The sequence below is a fragment of the Fundulus heteroclitus genome, chromosome 2 (assembly GCF_011125445.2).
Source record: "Fundulus heteroclitus isolate FHET01 chromosome 2, MU-UCD_Fhet_4.1, whole genome shotgun sequence".
NCBI classification, from domain to species: Eukaryota; Metazoa; Chordata; class Actinopteri; order Cyprinodontiformes; family Fundulidae; genus Fundulus; species Fundulus heteroclitus.
Genome location: NC_046362.1, coordinates 26039874 through 26047900, shown reverse-complemented (window position 1 = coordinate 26047900; position 8027 = coordinate 26039874).

Below are 8027 nucleotides of genomic sequence, written 5' to 3'. Positions count from 1 at the left end.
TGGTTCCTTTTTGGTCCGATGAGCCACGATGAAACACTCGGCTTGAACACCTGCAGAGTTATGTCTCCAGACAAATGACTCTCTGATCTGCACATAGTTTGCTCAGTGATGGAAACATACATTGAAGTAATATGTTGTTCAGGTGAGCTGCGCCAGAGCAGATTTGCTTCACTTTCACACTGAATCATCATTATTTAAGCAATACATATATTTAAATACATATTCTACAATAATATATGCAATCATTGTCTGTTTGTTTGAGGATCTGAATGTGCTCTTTTGTTTTGGTTGTTAAACGTGTTGAAATTCTTAGATCAGTTTACATTGTTTTTAGATTTTTTAAAAGTGGGGATTTGTTTAAAGATTATGTGAAGTCGGTGCCTTACCTGCTGGAGATTACTCTTTTGGGATGTTTACCTTGATTAAACAGAGATTAGCGTGGGGCCCAGACAAAAGTAGACTTATGTATCAGGAACATCATAGTGGTTCGTTTAAACGCTAATTTATAAGCCTTTATGTGACGGCTATCTACTTAGAAGTCTTTAGGTTTTTTATATTTCTGATTTGGAAAAATCTTTCCATGTATAAGTGTTTTTGGATCATACCTATTATGGTATCAAACGTATACTGTATGACCATCTTGAACAAGCAAAATCCTATCATTGATAACGGCGTTGATTTAAACAAGAATAGTCCTTTATCACATGTATCTACTTCATTCTTTTGTGTAGGAAAGTTAAAGAGACTCAGAGTAACAAGTATTGTTCTGTGACTATAGCTGAAAAAAAAACTAACATTCAAAACAATCTACCAAACCCAGGGAGAAAAAAAAAAAACAACCTATCCAGGCTTTAAAAAAGTCTGTCAAGGTTCATGCAAGGACGTTTTGTAACAAGTCTATTCGGCGTGTAATTGATATTCTTTTAGAGGTGACACGAGGGAACACTTACATGTTATTGTTTGGTTAAAGAGAGAAAGAAATAGAGAACGGCAGAGACAGGCACAGAGAGCCCCGTGGGTAATACTTCTCTCTAATCCTCTTTGTGCTTCACCTGGCTGGCATATTAATGATAGAGGAATGACCTAGATTTCTTCTGAAGCATTCTTGGATTCTCACATTACAAAACACAATGAATGAGCCGGCTGAGTTTTATTTTAGCCAGTTCCTTTCAGCGGTGGAGCGGAGAAAGCTTGTGAGACCACTAGTCCCTTTGGTTTATTGGTGTTTTTAAAATATGTTTTCAGCTTGAGAAGCTACATAATGAATGTAATCCATGTTTTCAGAAATAGGCTTGACAAGAACATCCCACAAAAGGTATCTTTGATATTTCCTGTTTCCATCTTCTGAACAAACACGTTGCAATTAGGAAATTGACAAATGCAATTTTTTTTATAACATGTTTCCAGCTAAAGTAACAGTGTTTTGGCAGAGATATTTTTGAGCTTTCTGTTTTCAGAGTCCTCCCTTGGGAGCACAGCATGCAGTTCGCAACATTCACACCTCCGACAAAACGCTTGAGCTGCAAAACGAATTCCAGTAGTAGCAAGACTTGTCGAGGCGCAGCAGTGAGGGTGTTTTGTAATCTGTCAAATCAGACAGCGGCGAATCAGGGGTTGGACTCAGATAACAGAACCGTGAGGTTAACCTGGGCAAATTCTGCTAGCCGGTTGGTAGAGTATAGGAACGCAGGAACAGGCGAACAGGGCAGGGGTAATGTTGGTTAAAAGCAGGGTGAGGTTGTAAAACAATATTAAAATGTTAAATATATCATGGAATATATTATTATGAGAAACAGTAAAGAAACCTATGGGTTAGATGACCAAAATTAATTTATTTAGCCTAATTGTGAACCGCTTTATGTGGCGGAAACATAACACTGTACATCATCCTGAAAACAGCCTTTCAATGGCTTGTGGCAGCATTATGCTGTGGGGAAGATTTTCTTTAATAACAGCTATTAATGACTACAAAGTAAAATCCATGAAGAAGACTTGCTCCAGGTTGCAAAAGCCTTACGACCGAGGCAGAAGGTTCACTTTTGAGCAGCACTATGACCCTAAAAAGAGGGCCAGAGTTACAAAAATGCTTTAGATCAAAGCGGAATTATGCGTTGGAAAAACCTCGCCAATATCCAGACCCAAATCCAAAATTAGAACTTACATTTTTATGTCTCCATCTAGTCTTACGGAGTTTAGGCTAGCTTCCAGATGTGGAAAGCTGGTACCTCGAAAAAAGTTGCAGCTGTAATTGCAGCAAAAAGTGGTTTGTTAAAGTTTTCACTCAGAGGGGCTGAAGTCGAATGCAAACTTTACTTCTCAGATTTTAATTTGTAAAAGAAAAAGGAAATATTGCACCAGCTCCCTTCCATTGTAGCTGTGCAATGCTTTGAGTTAGTCTGTCATGTAACATCTAAAGGATCTAATGTAAAAGAAATTTAAGGAAAACTTCAAGTGGTATGAGTTCATCGTGAGGGCACTGCGGCTGGCAATGTATATGGCAACTATGCATTGTAAAAGAACAGCCCAGATATATTGAAATTATTATTTCAGTAAAATTTAGAAAAAAAATATTAGAATTTTACTATTTTCCCCACTCCTTTTAGTATTCCTTTCCTGTGCAATTTTCATCCCTGGACAGAAATTTAATACGACACCACACAGCACTTGTTTAGTGAAGGAAGAAACTGAATGCACAGGGCAGCCAGACCTGATCTGAAAGGGATGCGGTGGTCAACGCCTGTGACATTTCAGCTCAGACTTCTCATCAAAGCGTGCGAACTGCTGCGCTGCCCGGGAAAACAGTGAGGCGGGGTGTTTGTCTGGGAGCGGTGAAGAGAAGGTGAAAGCTGAAGGGCAGGAAAACGGAGAAGAGCAGGCAGGCAGATGTTGAGTACGTGCGATGGGAGAGATTTTAAAAGGCTTGAAGTGCTAAACAGAAGCAGAGTAGTGTCATCTCTCTCAAAGTTAAAAATCCCGGCACCGCCACACTGAGATGGTGCTGCTGCAGCCCCTTGGCAAGCTTCACCGGTAGATCATACCCCAACGTCAGCTGCAAAATCTGACACCTGTCACAACCAACTGGGCGCCTGTGGGCACAGTCTGTGTGAGACCCCATGAAACAAAAACTCATCCACCTGCATCAGCCCCCCCAACCTTGTGCGTCCGCATCGTCCTGATGCACACCACTCCTTCTGGCTTCATGCGAGCGTGGGGATCTCTGAAGGGAGGCTAAAAGGTGCTGAATGCTTCTTTGGTGGGGGAAGTAATGTTTTTTTTTTTTTTGCAAAATAAACAGTCTATAAAGTCTCTTTTCTTTTTACTATTTTGCACTGCTAATTGGCAGTAAATTGAGCCACATGCGGTCTTTGATGCTTTAATGGGTCCATTTTTAATCCGCGTTAAAAGTCTGCACGTCCCCCGCTGCGGTTATTTGAAAATAAACTAATAAACCGACAAAAGAAGAGGACTAAATTAGTTTATTTTTTTGGGTTAGGGGTAAAAATAAATGGTATACCGGTAATCAAATATGAATAGCATGCTCTAAATCTTAAAGGAAGCATGATAGTGTCCTGCAGCCAGGTGATAAAGAGGGGAAAAGCATTTTACAGTTACTTATTTTCAAAACCAGTGAGTGTGACTAAACAGCTACAGATTTTACACAACGGGATAAACCTAGAAGAACATCTTATCTTATTTTACTCTGAGTCTGAGGTCACACTGTAAAAAACCATCGGAGTAAGTCAGAGACGAATAGCTAAGGATTTCTTTCCTTTATAAATGAGATTATTAATCCAAAGAGAAGGAGAAATTTTGTTATTTGTACTCAGACTTAATCCAACATCACAGCCGGGACAAACCAAACTGAGGTCATATTGTTATAGATGGGGGAGTTTTTGCATCCTTTGATCTTGAAAAGCTTGAGTTCAGTAGCTGATTAGACACCGTGTTCTGATTGGGTGGAATTAAAAACACACTGTTCTTATTTCATAACTTTTTAAAATATAGCCTGTCATGGCAAAGCAATACGCAAAGTTATTCCTCCCATGCTATTCTATGTACAAATTAATTGGGGATTAACACGACACATTTACTGGCACCCCTGGTAAAGATGCATAAACACAAGGTTAGACAGGAAACAAGTTTATATTTTCAACTTACACGGAGTACTAAATTGTCCTAGACTTACGTTTAGAGGACTGCAGCAAGTTTTTTTCACTGGAAAGATATTTCTGCAATAAAAGCTGTTTATTTTTTTTGACTTTCCACCATCATAAGGAGGTGCCAATAAATATGACAGCTGATGCAATCGTCAGAACACAACAATCTTTCCATAAGAGATGAGATGTGGTTAAAAATGATGATTCAATATAACAGTGAGGATCTATCTATCTATCTATATCTATCTATATCTATCTATCTATATATATATCTATATCTATCTATATATATATATATATATATATATATATATATATATATATATATATATATATATATATATATATATATATATATAAACTTCCATCAACACAGGAGGATAGGTGAAGCTGGGGCAGAACAGAAGAAGTAGGTTTACCACAGGGTTGCATCACCTTACCTTGCAACATTCAATGCCTTCAAGAGCTGACAATTAGTTTTGAAACTGACATGTTTTCTTCTTTCCCTTGGCTGACATTTCTTGGTATTTATTTCAGCGCTTTCACAGACTGCGTCTTTGTTTTGGATTAGTCTTTGTGTAGTTATGACGCCGTGTAGTAAAAAGTTTCTGAGGTCAAATGCTGTGACCTAGGATATGTGAGACAATTAGAAGACAAGTGTAAAATGGTAAAATGTAGGGGCTTTAAAAAGAATGAGTCATGCATTTTAGTATAAAGGGGAAACTAAGCAGAGAAACCTGACAGTGCAGGAAATGAACTCATTCTTTAATAACAAAAAAACAAGGAAACTTAAAACACAAGGAGAAAGGGACATGGAAACCAGAGGAGCGGAACGGACAAATCCTGTGAGAAATAACAGTGAAGAAACAAGAATTTTAAACACTGAGGCAAGGGTCGAAGAAGGACCTTGGAAGCAGGTGAACTAAATCAGAGTGGATGCTGAACAGCTTTGACATAGTGACAGTAGGGAGACTGATGAAGGAAGACTAAAAGAAAACGGAAAGAGAGCTAAACTAGACACAAAAGGGGAACAAGTCTAACACTGGAGAATAAACTAAAATGCAGAATGAATGAATCTAGAATGACCCAAAACAACCCAACAATGATCAATACACAAACACCCATAGAACATGACAAAAATGTGTCTTTATTTTCTATTTATGATCGTACATCTTTTTTATTTAAGTCAATTTATTGTATTAGAATTTTTTATAGGCGATTGTGGGTTAGATTCTTAAAGCAACACACTTGAAATCTGTCAAAGGCAGACGGTCTTTTGATCGCCATCCCACTCTTACCCAGTCACGTACTATGACTTTAAAGACGTCTATGCTCACTATCGTTGAATTAAACGTTTTTCTGATTAAATTATCGCACCCTGTTGGCTTACTGCATTTCATTTCTGTGTTTTAGACTTTATTTTTTCTCTGTTTGTGAGTAAACAAACAGGGCAAAAACCATCACCTTTACCATAGCACGACTGTGTAACCGGAAGTACAATTATTGTGCATGCGTGCAATGAGTAAACGAGGAAAGGCAATGGAGCCCATTAATGGTTATAATGAATAAATACAATCATAAATGTATGTTTATTCTTACCTGTGAAAGGTAATGCCAGCAGATCTGTTTCTTTTTTTTTTTTACTTTGAATCTGCTGGTACAATTTCTTGCTACATGCACAGGACTGTACAGAATTGTAGTTTTCTTTGACTTTCTTCCTGAAGTACAAAATTGAGTTGTATTTCTTTTTCATTAACATATATACAATGACAATAATAATAAAAAAGCATCTGGGTAATGAAGCATTGATCTCTATTATTAACGATAACAACGTTGGGTCAATTACATCACGAGAGCCTAAAAAAAACTGACCAGCTGGTATCAGTAAACATTCTCCCTGTAGGCGAACTGCAGGTTGTCCAGGCCAGCAGGGATGGCGTTGATGTGTTGCAGGAGGGTCCTCTCGAAGCACTTCGTGATGACAGGGGTCTGAGCGACAGGACGATAATGATTGGGGCAGGCGATGATGGGTTTTTTGGATGATGATGGATGATTTCAGGCAGGCAGGAACTATAGAGAGCTGCCGGGAGAGGTTGAAGAAGTCCAGAAAGACCCCTGCTAGTTTGTCAGCACATGATTTAAGCGTACGGCCTGAGGCCATGTCCGGACCTGCAGCCTTGTTGATGTCGATCTTCTTTAAGGAGGAGGTCACTTGGTGCAGCTGCAGGACGAGAGGCTGATGGTGCTCCTCCGGCTGGGGAAGATGTTCAGGCTCCCTGCAGCTCGAAGAGTCGAAGCGTGCAAAGAAGCTGTTTAAGGTGTCGGGGAGAGACAGGTCATTGCTGGGCCTGTTGTCTGCGATGTTTCTGATGCCTCTCTACGTGTCGTGTGGCTTGCTGCTGCCGAAGCGGTCCTCGATGCAGTGCTTGTACCCGTGCTTTGCTTTTTAGATGCCCCTTTTTAAGTCTACTTCTAGCCTTGTAGAGTTTGTTGCCGATTGATCTTACAATGGCCAGAAGGAGGCTCGGCAACGCTGGTCTGAGTGGTTTAGCCTCGACATGTTTCCCATTTGCGCCTCCGCCGCCATCTAGGCCTCAGGGGCAGAGGGAGGGGGGGGGGGGGGGCTTCTGTTGTTCGGTGCAGGTCAGGATGAATAAAGTCCAGTTTCAGTGGTTGGAATGATCCGCGGACTTCAGGGTTGAATCTCAGTTCCAACAGCTGTTCTCTCCCATATTGAATCAGAGCTTGGAGAGGTGATAACACGAACAGAAACATGAAGACAACAAAAAAAAGCCAGAGGGCTGCAGCCGACTAAGGCGGCATCTTTTTCTTGGAGGATGGTTGAGTCAAAGTTTAAATCCGATGACCCCATGGATCCTACCGTGGATGGAAAAAAGCTCAAACCGTCACTGCATGAAAAGTGAGATTTTCGTCACTATGCGGCACTGTAGATTGTCGTGGAAGTTCAGGTTAACGGCTGTTCACGGCAATTTGCAGGCAACACCGAAAACTGCCGTGAATTGTCAGAAATTGACGTGGGCCTACCTTGGGAGTTGTCCCCCCATGACCCCCCACCTCCTAATTCTAGGGGAGGCTTTAACATGTAAATGAAAATGCTGTGAGCTAAACAAATGTAAATCAGGGTTGCAGGGGGAGTTTTACCCCAAGTGACATTTCTCTAAAAGGTAAGAAAATCTCTGATACAAATAGATCAGGCTCAGTATAGACTCTTACATTTTAGCTTGAATTGATTTATTTAATTAAAGTATGCTAGATTACTGTGTATGCCATTAGCAATGGCAAATGTTATGTGAAAAAAATACACAAAATAATTTATTTCAAAAATTTGTTTTAATCAGAATCAGTTGGTAAAATGTGAATCAGAATCAGCAAGGTAAAATGTGCATTCCATGCAAACATTAGAATCAGAATGAGAGGTCTGCAGAGATCACAGTCTCCTAGAGCTCAACTACTGTGCATAGTGGCATGACTACAGTGACCTTTTTTTTGGTCTTACTTAAATGCACAGAGGATGTATTAACTACACATCTCCCAGCAATGCGCTCAACTGGCAGAAATTATGCTGGGTATGACGTGTCTGTTCCCTGCAAGCCCCAAACTTCTATTGGCTTTCGTTCTGCTGACACCAAAACACTGTGCTTCACATAAAGCATATCAGCTGTGTCATTGCTTGACAAAGTCCCAACCATTTGTCTTCCTAAAATACTGGCAAATTCTGCACCATATTCACATGTCCATGGCATATGAAGCTGTTGGCTCTGCTGAAATTGCCTCATAATCTGGACTTCAATTGTCCTATTGTTGTGATTAAACTTTCCCAGTATTCCATTAAAACGCTCAAATGAAAGC